The 14,399-nt window shown below is 37.3% G+C and overlaps 1 long non-coding RNA gene and 7 other non-coding genes across 8 annotated transcripts; 7 read left to right on the top strand and 1 right to left on the bottom strand.

Annotated features, from left to right (window-relative positions):
* Positions 1 to 2,090: 2,090 nt before the first annotated feature.
* Trnah-gug lies at positions 2,091 to 2,162 on the top strand. Its single transcript has one exon. It is a non-coding gene; the product is annotated as a tRNA-His (tRNA).
* Positions 2,163 to 3,843: 1,681 nt separating this feature from the next.
* On the top strand, positions 3,844 to 3,915 carry Trnah-gug. The gene has a single exon. It is a non-coding gene; the product is annotated as a tRNA-His (tRNA).
* A 2,836-nt stretch (positions 3,916 to 6,751) lies between these two features.
* On the top strand, positions 6,752 to 6,823 carry Trnah-gug. The gene has a single exon. It is a non-coding gene; the product is annotated as a tRNA-His (tRNA).
* A 963-nt stretch (positions 6,824 to 7,786) lies between these two features.
* Trnah-gug lies at positions 7,787 to 7,858 on the top strand. The gene has a single exon. It is a non-coding gene; the product is annotated as a tRNA-His (tRNA).
* Positions 7,859 to 8,557: 699 nt separating this feature from the next.
* Trnah-gug lies at positions 8,558 to 8,629 on the top strand. The gene has a single exon. It is a non-coding gene; the product is annotated as a tRNA-His (tRNA).
* A 963-nt stretch (positions 8,630 to 9,592) lies between these two features.
* On the top strand, positions 9,593 to 9,664 carry Trnah-gug. The gene has a single exon. It is a non-coding gene; the product is annotated as a tRNA-His (tRNA).
* Positions 9,665 to 10,353: 689 nt separating this feature from the next.
* Trnah-gug lies at positions 10,354 to 10,425 on the top strand. Its single transcript has one exon. It is a non-coding gene; the product is annotated as a tRNA-His (tRNA).
* A 698-nt stretch (positions 10,426 to 11,123) lies between these two features.
* LOC121382541 lies at positions 11,124 to 13,015 on the bottom strand. The gene is made up of 2 exons (XR_005959176.1): positions 12,376 to 13,015; positions 11,124 to 11,260 (listed from the first exon to the last, which is right to left on the bottom strand). It is a non-coding gene; the product is annotated as an uncharacterized LOC121382541 (long non-coding RNA).
* Positions 13,016 to 14,399: the final 1,384 nt, after the last annotated feature.

Here is a 14,399-nt window from a genome sequence, read left to right as displayed (position 1 = left end):
TATGCTGCCTTTATATCCAGTAGAACCCATTTCTTTTATCCTGCTATTCCTTACAAATAACGGCAGACCACATTTTACTCCCTATTTTGAGCCTTGTATTTAAACAAAACAAACATTCAAGTGAGGAAGAAAAAATTGACAATCAGCGGTGATGTGTACATTTATTTTCCCCAGGTCATTTTTCCCCTTGCAGAATATATATCCTGGAAAGGGGGATCCGCTGTTATTTGTCCAGCGGATTCTTAAACCGACTTTGGCTAGAGAACACTCGAGTTCGAGATGGATGAATCCAGATAAATTCCTAAGTCATCCAATTTTGACCAAAATGGTGGTGGCACCTTCTGGTTCATATCTAATATGTTGGGATTTGTTTTTTTTTGTTAATGTCATTGATATTACTTATCACAAAGTTACATCCTGTATGCAACATTGTAAATTTTAAATTATAGTGTTGTTTGCATCTCATGATTAAATTGCATGTTCTTCATTTTGAAGTGGGGAAGGAGTGTGGTGTGGTGTTGTTTTGCCCGTCGTCCCTTCTGTAGGGCATAGGCCATTGACTACAGTTTTCCAGAGTTGTGTCCTGGGCTCTGGTTTCAAGCTGCCTCCAGGTGTATCCTGTCTTCTTGGTATCCACCTGAATGTCCCTTCGTCATATATTCTTTGGGCGGCCTCTTCTCTCTTTTTTGTGGTGTGGTGATTAGATTATAACAATAAACGTTTGATACTTTGTACCATAAGGTATGAAGTTATCTTTTAAAGCTAAAAATAATACGTTACAAGTGTTTAATCGTTTCAACTTTCAACCACACTATATATGGTCTAAAATCAATAGGGGTTTGATTTGTTGGTTTTTATTGAATGTTTTTAGGTTATTGAAATTTAAAATTTGACAGCTAGTTTCGGAGATAATACGGTATGCTGATTAACAATCTTAAACCAACCAATGCTGTACACATATTTTACTTGATTTTTAAAAACTACCCCATATCTTTAAGGTGTTGTCTTTTGGCGCATGTTTAAGGGGATGATCATCGTCTGTTTTTAAAATACAATTTTACGAAAGAAAATATTTGTATTTAGTCCACAAACAGAGTTAACAACATTCTTTTGAGATGGTTTATGTAACCAGGAAATGTTTTATTTAACGACGCACTCAACACATTTTATTAACGGTTATATGGTTAAGGACCACATAGATACTGAGAGAGGAAACCCGCTGTCGCCGTGATGGTAACGGTAACGCCACAATAAAGCATTGTGAAGTTCTTGCTTTGTGTAGTAGTTTAGTTGTAAGGTAGCATAAATGTTTATTGGGCTATATTTCGTTCCAATCAGTGCACCATGACTGGCATATCAAAGGTCGTGGTATGTGCTCTCTTGTCTGTGGGATGGTGCATAAAACGAATCCTTGCTACTAATAGGAAAATGTGGCAGGTTTCCTCTCTAAGATATGTCAGAATTACCAAATGTTTGACATCCAATAACCGATGATTAATAAATAAAAGTAACTTTCATTCATTTATTATTCAGTGACGAGTCCTGACAAAACCCGTTCGAGAGAAAGGTTTATTATATAACATTTAGTGAAATATCTTAAAATATCAGTGTTAAAAGTGTTATCAGTCACTCAGTGACGATAACACATTTTAGAGCGAAAATTTCACTATCCACTCTAAAATGTGTTATCGTCACTGTAAAAAGTGTTATCTTCACTGTAAGAAAGCCGGAACAATTTTTCTGCTGACATTTTAAAAATAAAGGTAAATTACCAAAAGTTATACAATAAATAGAAAATTTCATGTTATCTTCTGTCAAATATGATTTATATCTCATCTTGTGAGGTTTGCAATCGTATCACACTCGTCGCGCATGCGTGACTCGTGAAATATGATTTCAAACTTCTGTCCCGGACCAAATCACTGGCTATCCAGAGATCGGGCCCGGGACAGACATGCTCGAAACTCTAATGATATATGAGCATGTAAATAAATATTGGTAATGGTAATGCAAACTTCACTCGATGAGATATAAATTATATTTGACAAAAAACATGAAATATCCTCTATATCGTTCAGCTTACGATGCTGGCCGTGATCGTATAGTGGTTAGTACTTCGCGTTGTGGCCGCGACAACCCAGGTTCGAATCCTGGTCACGGCATGTAAGTAATTTTTTTCTTTTTCTTTCAGATTTTAATTTTTCAATTAAGAATTCAATTGTGGGTTTACAATTTAACTGGTACTGTCGTCTTCTATCGTACCACATTAATTAATCTAATGTTAGGCGAAAACATCCAGTCTAGCGAGCGACAGTCGAGCTAATTTTATTGAGGGGGTGGGAGTAGGTAAAATCATGCCTGTAATTTGCCTGTATATTCTGCAAGTTGAAAAGTAGAACTTGCACTCTGTGAAGAAGTTTTGTTGAAAATAGCCGGAAATCTGAATTTTGGCGGCGTTTCTTGATAATTTTTCTATTTTTTTTTTTTTTATAAAAGAAAAGTTTATTCAAACATGTTTATTTCTCTCCCTACAAACTTTTTCAGACGTTTTCTCCATTTTCATTGGACATCTTAAAATATGATATTTTGGGGTGGTTCACAGTTAACATCTTTATAGGCAATAGGGGTACGGGCTCCCGTTTTTGTAGGGGAACAGGCCGATTTGTGCCTGAATCTGTATAACAACACTTATTTGTATTATCAATATTGCCATACAGCTAAATATGGCTGGAAACGAATCACTATTCATTTTTACATGGATTACAGCCAATATTGCGGTTAGAATGATTGAAATATATGGTGAAAATGGATCAAGCAAGCTAATTTTGCCCAAATGTCTCGATCGCTTTTGGCCGAATTTGACGATTTTCTCCAACATTGGGGTGCCCTCCCCTACCCCTGCCACACTGTTTCGTACGCTTATGTCATACGCAGGAGGTAATGGAAAGTTGGAAACGTGATGTTTTCACTCTCTTCCTGTTCATTATATACACAGTGTATGAACGGAACTGTATAGTTTTTACAATTTTCCGGAAACTGTGCTATGTTAAACAACGATCACGTACTTTCGGCTCAAATCGACGTTTTAGTCGAAGTAAGTTTGACCATTAATTTTGTGTCTTCTTTCGATGTATAAACACAAATATATATTATTGTTCTGGCAACAACAATCCATCCCAAATTAGCATAACAAAATTTTATACATATAAATAAAACAGAGCAGACGTATTCAAACATGTTATTCTCGTTACCAGGTAAAAAGTAATTTTTAAAATCCATTTTTAACTCCTTCTGACAGCAGACTGTGTATACATTTTCGAAATATGTTTTAGACACACTGAAGTAAAAAAAACATGTTTTAAAATAATATATTTTTAACAGACAAGACTTTTGCCAGTTTTTCTTTAATATGATTTGTATAAGTCACTTGCTAGTATTAATAAAAAAAACAATTGTTCTGTGTAAACGTAGATGGGTCCATTAGTCTATTTCTCGATCCAGCCAGTGCAACACGACTGGCATATCAAAGGCCGTGGTATGTGATATCTTGTCTATGGGATGGTGCACAAAAAGATCCCTTGCTACTAATGTGGAAATGTGCCGGTTATTCTCTAAGATTATATGTCAGAATTACCAAGTGTTTGACATCCAAACGAGTGTAGTTAACATTCCTTACCTTTTTCTCTATTCAGTGACGAATATTTCCATACAATTACCTTTTTTACACCCAAATAGCCGATGTGTAGTTTTGTGCTGAGTTATCGTTCAACATTCATTCATTATTCAGCGACGAGACTTGACAAAACCGTTCGAGACAAAGATATTTTTTAGTTTACGATGTTGGCCGTGATCGTATAGTGGTTAGTACTTCGCGTTGTGGCCGCGACAACCCAGGTTCGAATCCTGGTCACGGCATGTAGGCTTATTTTTATTTCTTTCATTTTTAAAATTTATTTAATATTTGTTTTAATAATTTTATATTTAAAAATTGTTTTATATACTTTTAATATCAGGACTGCGTTGTCGTATACATGTAATTTCTCGTCTGTTCATAACTGTTTATGACTGTAGCCAATATGTGCTTGATTAAGGTTCACATTGCTGCAACTTGACACGAGTACTGTACGCTGCCCTGGACTTCAAATTTACTTTACCACGATCTCGACTGTGAATACACACAACCAAATAGCTGTATTTCTAAATTTGCGGAAGTGTTAAAATTAATATTCATTTCCTCCCAAAATGCAGACTGACATATTCATAATTACTTGGTTCAAGCTTAACTGAACGTTTCCAAAAATGTTCATGGGTATATTTTCATCTTTGATTTCATTTTTGTATTATTTAATAAAGCTAAAGAACACCCCCAAAAAAAAAAAAAAAAAAAAAATAATAATTAAACGAAGAAACAAACATTTTTAAAAATAAAATTTGCTTAAAAATGGGTTGGGGGCCCTACCTGCTCCCCTCCACCCATTTGCACGCGCGTCTAAAATACCACGTTTGAAGTGTGCTCACAGGCGCGTGTGTGAATTTAAACAGGAGTGAGCGAAGTGTGGAGAGCGAATTTCACAGGTGCTCGGGAGTTGAGTAGGCCTAATGCTCTCAAGGAAAATATATTGAAACAACCCATATAAAATATGAGGTTGAGGGGAGTGTGGGGGTGGGGTGGGGTGGGATGTGTGGGGGTGGGGTGGGGCTCGGGTGTAGTTATTCAGTGACGAATATTTCCATATACTTACCTTTTGTACAACCAACTAGCCTCGGGTGTAGTTAACATTCCTTACCTTTTTATTTATTCAGTGACGAATATTTCCATATACTAACTTACCTTTTTTTACACCCAAATAGCCGATGTGTAGTTTTGCGCTAGGGTGTCGTTAAACATTCATTCATTATTCAGCGACGAGACTTGACAAAACCGTTCGAGACAAACATATTTCACAGTTTACGATGTTGGCCGTGATCGTATAGTGGTTAGTATTTCGCGTTGTGGCCGCGACAACCCAGGTTCGAAACCTGGTCATGGCATGTGAACTTATTTTGTTTTCTTTCATTTTTTACATTTATTTAATATTTGTTTTAATAACTTTATATTTAAAAATTGTTTTATATATATTTAATTTTTATTATCAGGACTGCGTTGTCGTATACATGTAAATTTCTCGTCTGTTCATAACTGTTTGTGACTGTAGCCAATATGTGCTTGATTAAGGTTCACATTGCTGCAACTTGACACGAGTACTGTACGCTGGCCTGGCCTCCAAATTTACTTTACCGCGATCTCGACTGTGAATACACACAACCAAATAGCTGTAATTTCTAAATTTGCGGAAGTGTTAAAATTAATATTCATTTCCTCCCAAAATGCAGACTGACATATTCATAATTACTTGGTTCAAGCTTAACTGAACGTTTCCAAAAATGTGCATGGGTATATTTTCATCTTTGATTTAATTTTTGCATTATTTAATGAAGCTAAAGAACCCCCCCCCCCCCCACAACAAACAAAATTAAACAAAGAAACAAACATTTTTTAAAATAAAATTTGCTTAAAAATGTGTTGGGAGCCCTACCTGCGCCCCTCCTCCCATTTGCACACGCGCCTAAAACACCAAGTTTGAAGTGTTCTCACAGGCGTGTGTGTGTGTGAATTTAAACAGGAGTGAGCAAAGTGTGGAGAGCGAATTTTACAGGAGCTCGGGAGTTGAGTAGGCCTAATGCTCCCAAGAAAAATATATTGAAACAACCCATATAAAATATGAGTGTACACCCATATAAACACTCGGGTGTAGTTAACATTCCTTACCTTTTTATTTATTCAGTGACGAATATATCCATATACTAACTTACCTTTTTTACACCCAAATAGCCGATGTGTAGTTTTGCGCTGGGGTGTCGTTAAACATTCATTCATTATTCAGCGACGAGACTTGACAAAACCGTTTGAGACAAACATATTTTTCAGTTTACGATGTTGGCCGTGATCGTATAGTGGTTAGTACTTCGCGTTGTGGCCCCGACAACCCAGGTTCGAATCCTGGTCACGGCATATAAACTTATTTTGTTTTCTTTCATTTTTTACATTTATTTAATATTTGTTTTAATAACTTTATATTTAAAAATTGTTTTATATATATTTAATTTTTATTATCAGGACTGCGTTGTCGTATACATGTAATTTCTCGTCTGTTCATAACTGTTTGTGACTGTAGCCAATATGTGCTTGATTACGGTTCACATTGCTGCAACTTGACACGAGTAATTACTTGGTTCAAGCTTAAAAGAACGTTTCCAAAAATGTTCCTGGGTATATTTTCAAAACTGGGTTCGGGCCCTACCTGCTCCCCTCCACCCATTTGCACACGCGTTTAAAACACCAAGTTTGAAGTGTGTTCACAGGCGCGTGTGTGAATTTAAACAGGAGTGAGCGAAGTGTGGAGAGCGAATTTTACAGGAGCTCGGGAGTTGAGTAGGCCTAATGCTCTCACGGAAAATATATTGAAACAACCCATATAAAATATGAGGTTGAGGGGTGTGTGGGGGTGGGGTGGGGTGGGATGTGTGGGGGTGGGGTGGGGCTCGGGTGTAGTTATTCAGTGACGAATATTTCCATATACTTACCTTTTTTACACCCAACTAGCCGATGTGTAGTTTTGTGCTGGGATGTCGTTAAATATTAATTCATTATTCAGCGACGAGACTTCACAAAACCGTTCGAGACAAAGATATTTTTCAGTTTACGATGTTGGCCGTGATCGTATAGTGGTTAGTACTTCGCGTTGTGGCCGCGACAACCCAGGTTCGAATCCTGGTCACGGCATGTAAACTTATTTTGTTTTCTTTCATTTTTTTACATTTATTTAATATTTGTTTTAATAACTTTATATTTAAAAATTGTTATATATATATATTTAATTTTTATTATCAGGACTGCGTTGTCGTATACATGTAAATTTCTCGTCTGTTCATAACTGTTTGTGACTGTAGCTAATATGTGCTTGATTAAGGTTCACATTGCTGCAACTTGACACGAGTACTGTACGCTGGCCTGGACTTCAAATTTACTTTACCACGATCTCGACTGTGAATACACACAACCAAATAGCTGTAATTCTAAATTTGCGGAAGTGTTAAAATTAATATTCATTTCCTCCCAAAATGCAGACTGACATATTCATAATTACTTGGTTCAAGCTTAACTGAACGTTTCCAAAAATGTTCATGGGTATATTTTCATCTTTGATTTAATTTTTGTATTATTTAATGAAGCTAAAGAACCCTCCTCCCCCCCACCCCCCACCCCCCAACAAACAAAATTAAACAAAGAAACAAACATTTTTAAAAATAAAATTTGCTTTAAAATGTGTTGGGAGCCCTACCTGCGCCCCTCCTCCCATTTGCACACGCGCCTAAAACACCAAGTTTGAAGTGTTCTCACAGGCGTGTGTGTGTGTGAATTTAAACAGGAGTGAGCGAAGTGTGGAGAGCGAATTTTACAGGAGCTCGGGAGTTGAGTAGGCCTAATGCTCTCACGGAAAATATATTGAAACAACCCATATAAAATATGAGTGTACACCCATATAAACACTCGGGTGTAGTTAACATTCCTTACCTTTTTATTTATTCAGTGACGAATATATCCATATACTAACTTACCTTTTTTACACCCAAATAGCCGATGTGTAGTTTTGCGCTGGGGTGTCGTTAAACATTCATTCATTATTCAGCGACGAGACTTGACAAAACCGTTTGAGACAAACATATTTTTCAGTTTACGATGTTGGCCGTGATCGTATAGTGGTTAGTACTTCGCGTTGTGGCCGCGACAACCCAGGTTCGAATCCTGGTCACGGCATATAAACTTATTTTGTTTTCTTTCATTTTTTACATTTATTTAATATTTGTTTTAATAACTTTATATTTAAAAATTGTTTTATATATATTTAATTTTTATTATCAGGACTGCGTTGTCGTATACATGTAATTTCTCGTCTGTTCATAACTGTTTGTGACTGTAGCCAATATGTGCTTGATTACGGTTCACATTGCTGCAACTTGACACGAGTAATTACTTGGTTCAAGCTTAAATGAACGTTTCCAAAAATGTTCATGGGTATATTTTCAAAACTGGGTTGGGGCCCTACCTGCTCCCCTCCACCCATTTGCACACGCGTCTAAAACACCAAGTTTGAAGTGTGTTCACAGGCGCGTGTGTGAATTTAAACAGGAGTGAGCGAAGTGTGGAGAGCGAATTTTACAGGAGCTCGGGAGTTGAGTAGGCCTAATGCTCTCACGGAAAATATATTGAAACAACCCATATAAAATATGAGGTTGAGGGGTGTGTGGGGGTGGGGTGGGGTGGGATGTGTGGGGGTGGGGTGGGGCTCGGGTGTAGTTATTCAGTGACGAATATTTCCATATACTTACCTTTTTTACACCCAACTAGCCGATGTGTAGTTTTGTGCTGGGATGTCGTTAAATATTAATTCATTATTCAGCGACGAGACTTGACAAAACCGTTCGAGACAAAGATATTTTTCAGTTTACGATGTTGGCCGTGATCGTATAGTGGTTAGTACTTCGCGTTGTGGCCGCGACAACCCAGGTTCGAATCCTGGTCACGGCATGTAAACTTATTTGGTTTTCTTTCATTTTTTTACATTTATTTAATATTTGTTTTAATAACTTTATATTTAAAAATTGTTATATATATATATTTAATTTTTATTATCAGGACTGCGTTGTCGTATACATGTAAATTTCTCGTCTGTTCATAACTGTTTGTGACTGTAGCCAATATGTGCTTGATTAAGGTTCACATTGCTGCAACTTGACACGAGTACTGTACGCTGGCCTGGACTTCAAATTTACTTTACCACGATCTCGACTGTGAATACACACAACCAAATAGCTGTAATTCTAAATTTGCGGAAGTGTTAAAATTAATATTCATTTCCTCCCAAAATGCAGACTGACATATTCATAATTACTTGGTTCAAGCTTAACTGAACGTTTCCAAAAATGTTCATGGGTATATTTTCATCTTTGATTTAATTTTTGTATTATTTAATGAAGCTAAAGAACCCTCCTCCCCCCCACCCCCCACCCCCCAACAAACAAAATTAAACAAAGAAACAAACATTTTTAAAAATAAAATTTGCTTTAAAATGTGTTGGGAGCCCTACCTGCGCCCCTCCTCCCATTTGCACACGCGCCTAAAACACCAAGTTTGAAGTGTTCTCACAGGCGTGTGTGTGTGTGAATTTAAACAGGAGTGAGCGAAGTGTGGAGAGCGAATTTTACAGGAGCTCGGGAGTTGAGTAGGCCTAATGCTCCCAAGGAAAATATATTGAAACAACCCATATAAAATATGAGTGTACACCCATATAAACACTCGGGTGTAGTTAACATTCCTTACCTTTTTATTTATTCAGTGACGAATATATCCATATACTAACTTACCTTTTTTACACCCAAATAGCCGATGTGTAGTTTTGCGCTGGGGTGTCGTTAAACATTCATTCATTATTCAGCGACGAGACTTGACAAAACCGTTTGAGACAAACATATTTTTCAGTTTACGATGTTGGCCGTGATCGTATAGTGGTTAGTACTTCGCGTTGTGGCCGCGACAACCCAGGTTCGAATCCTGGTCACGGCATATAAACTTATTTTGTTTTCTTTCATTTTTTACATTTATTTAATATTTGTTTTAATAACTTTATATTTAAAAATTGTTTTATATATATTTAATTTTTATTATCCGGACTGCGTTGTCGTATACATGTAATTTCTCGTCTGTTCATAACTGTTTGTGACTGTAGCCAATATGTGCTTGATTACGGTTCACATTGCTGCAACTTGACACGAGTAATTACTTGGTTCAAGCTTAAATGAACGTTTCCAAAAATGTTCATGGGTATATTTTCAAAACTGGGTTGGGGCCCTACCTGCTCCCCTCCACCCATTTGCACACGCGTCTAAAACACCAAGTTTGAAGTGTGTTCACAGGCGCGTGTGTGAATTTAAACAGGAGTGAGCGAAGTGTGGAGAGCGAATTTTACAGGAGCTCGGGAGTTGAGTAGGCCTAATGCTCTCACGGAAAATATATTGAAACAACCCATATAAAATATGAGTGTACACCCATATAAACAGTCGGGTGTAGTTAACATTCCTTACCTTTTTATTTATTCAGTGACGAATATATCCATATACTAACTTACCTTTTTTACACCCAAATAGCCGATGTGTAGTTTTGCGCTGGGGTGTCGTTAAACATTCATTCATTATTCAGCGACGAGACTTGACAAAACCGTTTGAGACAAACATATTTTTCAGTTTACGATGTTGGCCGTGATCGTATAGTGGTTAGTACTTCGCGTTGTGGCCGCGACAACCCAGGTTCGAATCCTGGTCACGGCATATAAACTTATTTTGTTTTCTTTCATTTTTTACATTTATTTAATATTTGTTTTAATAACTTTATATTTAAAAATTGTTTTATATATATTTAATTTTTATTATCAGGACTGCGTTGTCGTATACATGTAATTTCTCGTCTGTTCATAACTGTTTGTGACTGTAGCCAATATGTGCTTGATTACGGTTCACATTGCTGCAACTTGACACGAGTAATTACTTGGTTCAAGCTTAAATGAACGTTTCCAAAAATGTTCATGGGTATATTTTCAAAACTGGGTTGGGGCCCTACCTGCTCCCCTCCACCCATTTGCACACGCGTCTAAAACACCAAGTTTGAAGTGTGTTCACAGGCGCGTGTGTGAATTTAAACAGGAGTGAGCGAAGTGTGGAGAGCGAATTTTACAGGAGCTCGGGAGTTGAGTAGGCCTAATGCTCTCACGGAAAATATATTGAAACAACCCATATAAAATATGAGGTTGAGGGGTGTGTGGGGGTGGGGTGGGGTGGGATGTGTGGGGGTGGGGTGGGGCTCGGGTGTAGTTATTCAGTGACGAATATTTCCATATACTTACCTTTTTTACACCTGTAAGGGGGGGGGGTACTTTATAATCGTATGGTACAGAGAAAGCAGATTCTCTACCTTCACCCTCAAATATGAATATAGTAAATATGTATTAATATAAATAAGAAAGACGAGGTTCAGGATCTGAAGGGCTTTAATAATAGGGTTAATTAATTATAAGTAAATTAGAACACTGGGGTTTCCATATAGGATCATTTATCCCCAGGATCTATAAATCAATATACAAGTAGTGTATACCCCACAGGTATAGCCCTAATATTTAACAAAATAGAAAACAGTTATATAAATACATGTTCAACAAAAGTGTTGGCTAATCAATTAAATAGCATTAGTAACCAAGCTTCATCTATCAAACCAAATACACATAATCATTAATATCAACACTCTTCCACAATATCATTAAACCATGGCTTCAAGAAGAAGTAACATGAATAAGACATTTGTAATCATCCTCAACCCACATAAATTTGGCCGGCACTAATGCAACAAGTTAACAATACAAAATAGATTATTTCTAAACACTTAATAAGAACTGTCACTCTATTATTAGAAATGCATTTTTACTTTAATATTATCCTGATAAACATGTTTTCCTATTCTAATTATGTAAAGTTGTATACGTTTCTTCTCTAGTGTACATGTATATTCTTCACATAAAAACAAAGTGAGAAAGCCATTCTCAAACAAATACAAACACATTACCAAAGGTTATTCAGCTTAAGTCACTTAATTTCAAGCTGAGACCAATGTTTATGTTGCAGCTGAGGATTTAATAGATATCGGTGTCAAACTGGTCGTCTGCTAAAGGAATGACCCCCGGTCATTCTGACTATTTCCCAAAATTCCAAGTGCTTTGGTCTCTTAGAGTTAGAGCTGTTGGTGCTAATTAGGACACACACCATAATCCCCTACTGAGAGAGAGAGAGGCTAAATACCAACTGTTCCCTTGCAGTAATCGTTTACATGTGTGATCATTTGGTGATAAAATATATTTTGCTCACTAACTCAGCTCTTTCCTTTCAATACTAACAATGTCTTTAATATATTTTATACCAGCATAAACATTTACAATAATCAAACCATTAACCTCGTTAATGAATACATATGTATGCAATATTCTAATATTAATTATTCAAATAAGTACAGAGATGAGCCTTTTACTAAAAAGGGCACCTCTATTTAAAAGCATACTAAATATGTGTCCACTAAATACAGGTTTTGTACTGTCTACTTGGACATTCGTTTATAAAAATGACTGATCACATATGTACCATTTAAGTACAAATTATGAAAATTATAATATACATATCTGTAAAAGTATAATATGAATGAACAAACTAATATGTAATGATGCCAGTATCACTTACCCCACACGACCAGAGTCCAAACCTGAACAAAAACAAGCAATTATCAGTCGCGTTTTACAGATAAATAAATGAAAGCAATAAGGCATTAATTGGATCTTTTTAAGATTCCCTCTCACCAAGAGTTAATATAAATTGCTAAAGCAGCGGTTTATCTCTTTTGAGCTAACATATTTAATAAAACGGCGCCAACATATTTAATGTCAAATAAAAGCTCCCAAACTATACAGTGCAAGAAAATGTCGATAATTATGATACATCATGATATGGAACCTTATGACATCTTTGTTCTTTCTTTCTTAAGCATTATGGCAACAGTACTAACAGGTAATAAAATGATCACTTACTAATCGTTAATATACTTTCGGGAGAGAAACCAACTTTATAAAATACTATAACTATGCATTCAATCTTATAAAAATTATCAATAGCTTGATTCCTAAAATAGCAAATATACTTCCTTGTAACTAAATGTAATACGATGCTTACCTTAAGATGGCTCGAGTAACTCGGTGTTGATTGCTCGGTGACCAGAGTGGAATGCCTTGTGTGAGATCCACACCAAGAACAAGGAACTTTGGCCCTTTTCCACATATGGTCATGTCACATGACCACGAAAGCTGTCCCCTCTGGCACCAGCCTTCCAAACATAATATTGTAAGCCCTTAGAGAGTGATTGGTTGTGTTCTTCTTTTATAGAAAGGGAGGAACTATACATGCAGTAAATGAAACAATGATAGTGCATTTCCACCACCATATGAAGCAGGCAAATCCCGACCTTCAAGATATAAGAAATAATACACCATATATATTTCACTATCCTACACACTTCCCAACTTAAAATGTTGCCATCCTCGGCAACACACAAAAACATATAATAACGGTATTCACAAAAACATTGGTCTCCCACACACATGCCAACCTAAAATGTTGCCGTCCTCGACAACTCAAAGCATCAGTCACTGCGGCCCCTGCAACAGTAACTGTGCCAAGAGCACCTGGGTCTGAGCCAAATCTCTTATGGCTTGAGCATGTGGCGAGCTGGCTGATATAGATATTGCTGCTCTCTCCTGTACAACTGTAGAGACTGGTAGACGATGAGGGTTACTATGCTGTCCAGCACCCGACCTTGTAGAATGTCTCTGTGGCTGGGGCTGAGCCAGTGTAGTCACCAAAGATGGAGGTGTTTCCTCTCTTCTGTCGGCTGGTGGTTGGACTATGATAACTACATCCTCCTCAACCTCATTGTCCGTACCGGAACTAAATGAGACAGGAGCTGAGATCATGTCAACAACCTCATCCAATGGAAGTGGAGAAAGCAGATTCTCATCATTGGCATTCTCAATTTCCAATTCGTGCATTCTGCTTGGATCTGGAGAATTCAGTGCCCGAGCTACTGCATTCAGGATAGGAATGTCCATATCCTGTGGATGGTCGTCACACTGGATATCAGAAGATACTTCGACAGGTATGACTGTTGGCACTGTCTCAGTAACCACAATGTCTTTGGAATCTAAAATCTCTGATCGGTGGACATTTTTCTGAAAACCATCCCCATCCATGAGCTCCAGAGTATAGACATGGCCATCAGAATTGGGTTTGGCAACCACTCTGTATGGTTTTGGATTCCAAACATCCTGCATTTTATGTCTACCCTGGTGGTGATGTTTTATATACACACGGCCACCAAGTGGGATGTCACAAGTTGTTGACTTGGCATTCCGGCCTTTCTGTCTTTGTAATGCCTCATGTTCCAGCCTCACCCCTGCCTTCTCGAATGACTCCCGCATCCTCTGATAGTGGAGTGCTATCCACTTATCAATATCTGGTGTGCCTTCTTCTGCCTCATCAAGATCATCGAAAAGTTGATCAAAAAGTAGTTTTGGCTCTCGACCGAAGAAGAGGAAGTATGGTGAATAACCAGTTGAAGAATGTCGAGTGGCATTATAGGCATAGATCAACTCAGGAAGATATTTTGGCCAGTGTTTCTTCTGAGAGGGATTTAATGTACGAAGCAAGTCATGCAT

The sequence above is a fragment of the Gigantopelta aegis genome, chromosome 10, assembly GCF_016097555.1.
Source record: "Gigantopelta aegis isolate Gae_Host chromosome 10, Gae_host_genome, whole genome shotgun sequence".
Lineage (NCBI taxonomy): Eukaryota > Metazoa > Mollusca > Gastropoda > Neomphalida > Peltospiridae > Gigantopelta > Gigantopelta aegis.
The sequence above is the reverse complement of the archived record's forward strand: the minus strand, read 5'-3'. Positions and strand labels throughout refer to the sequence as shown.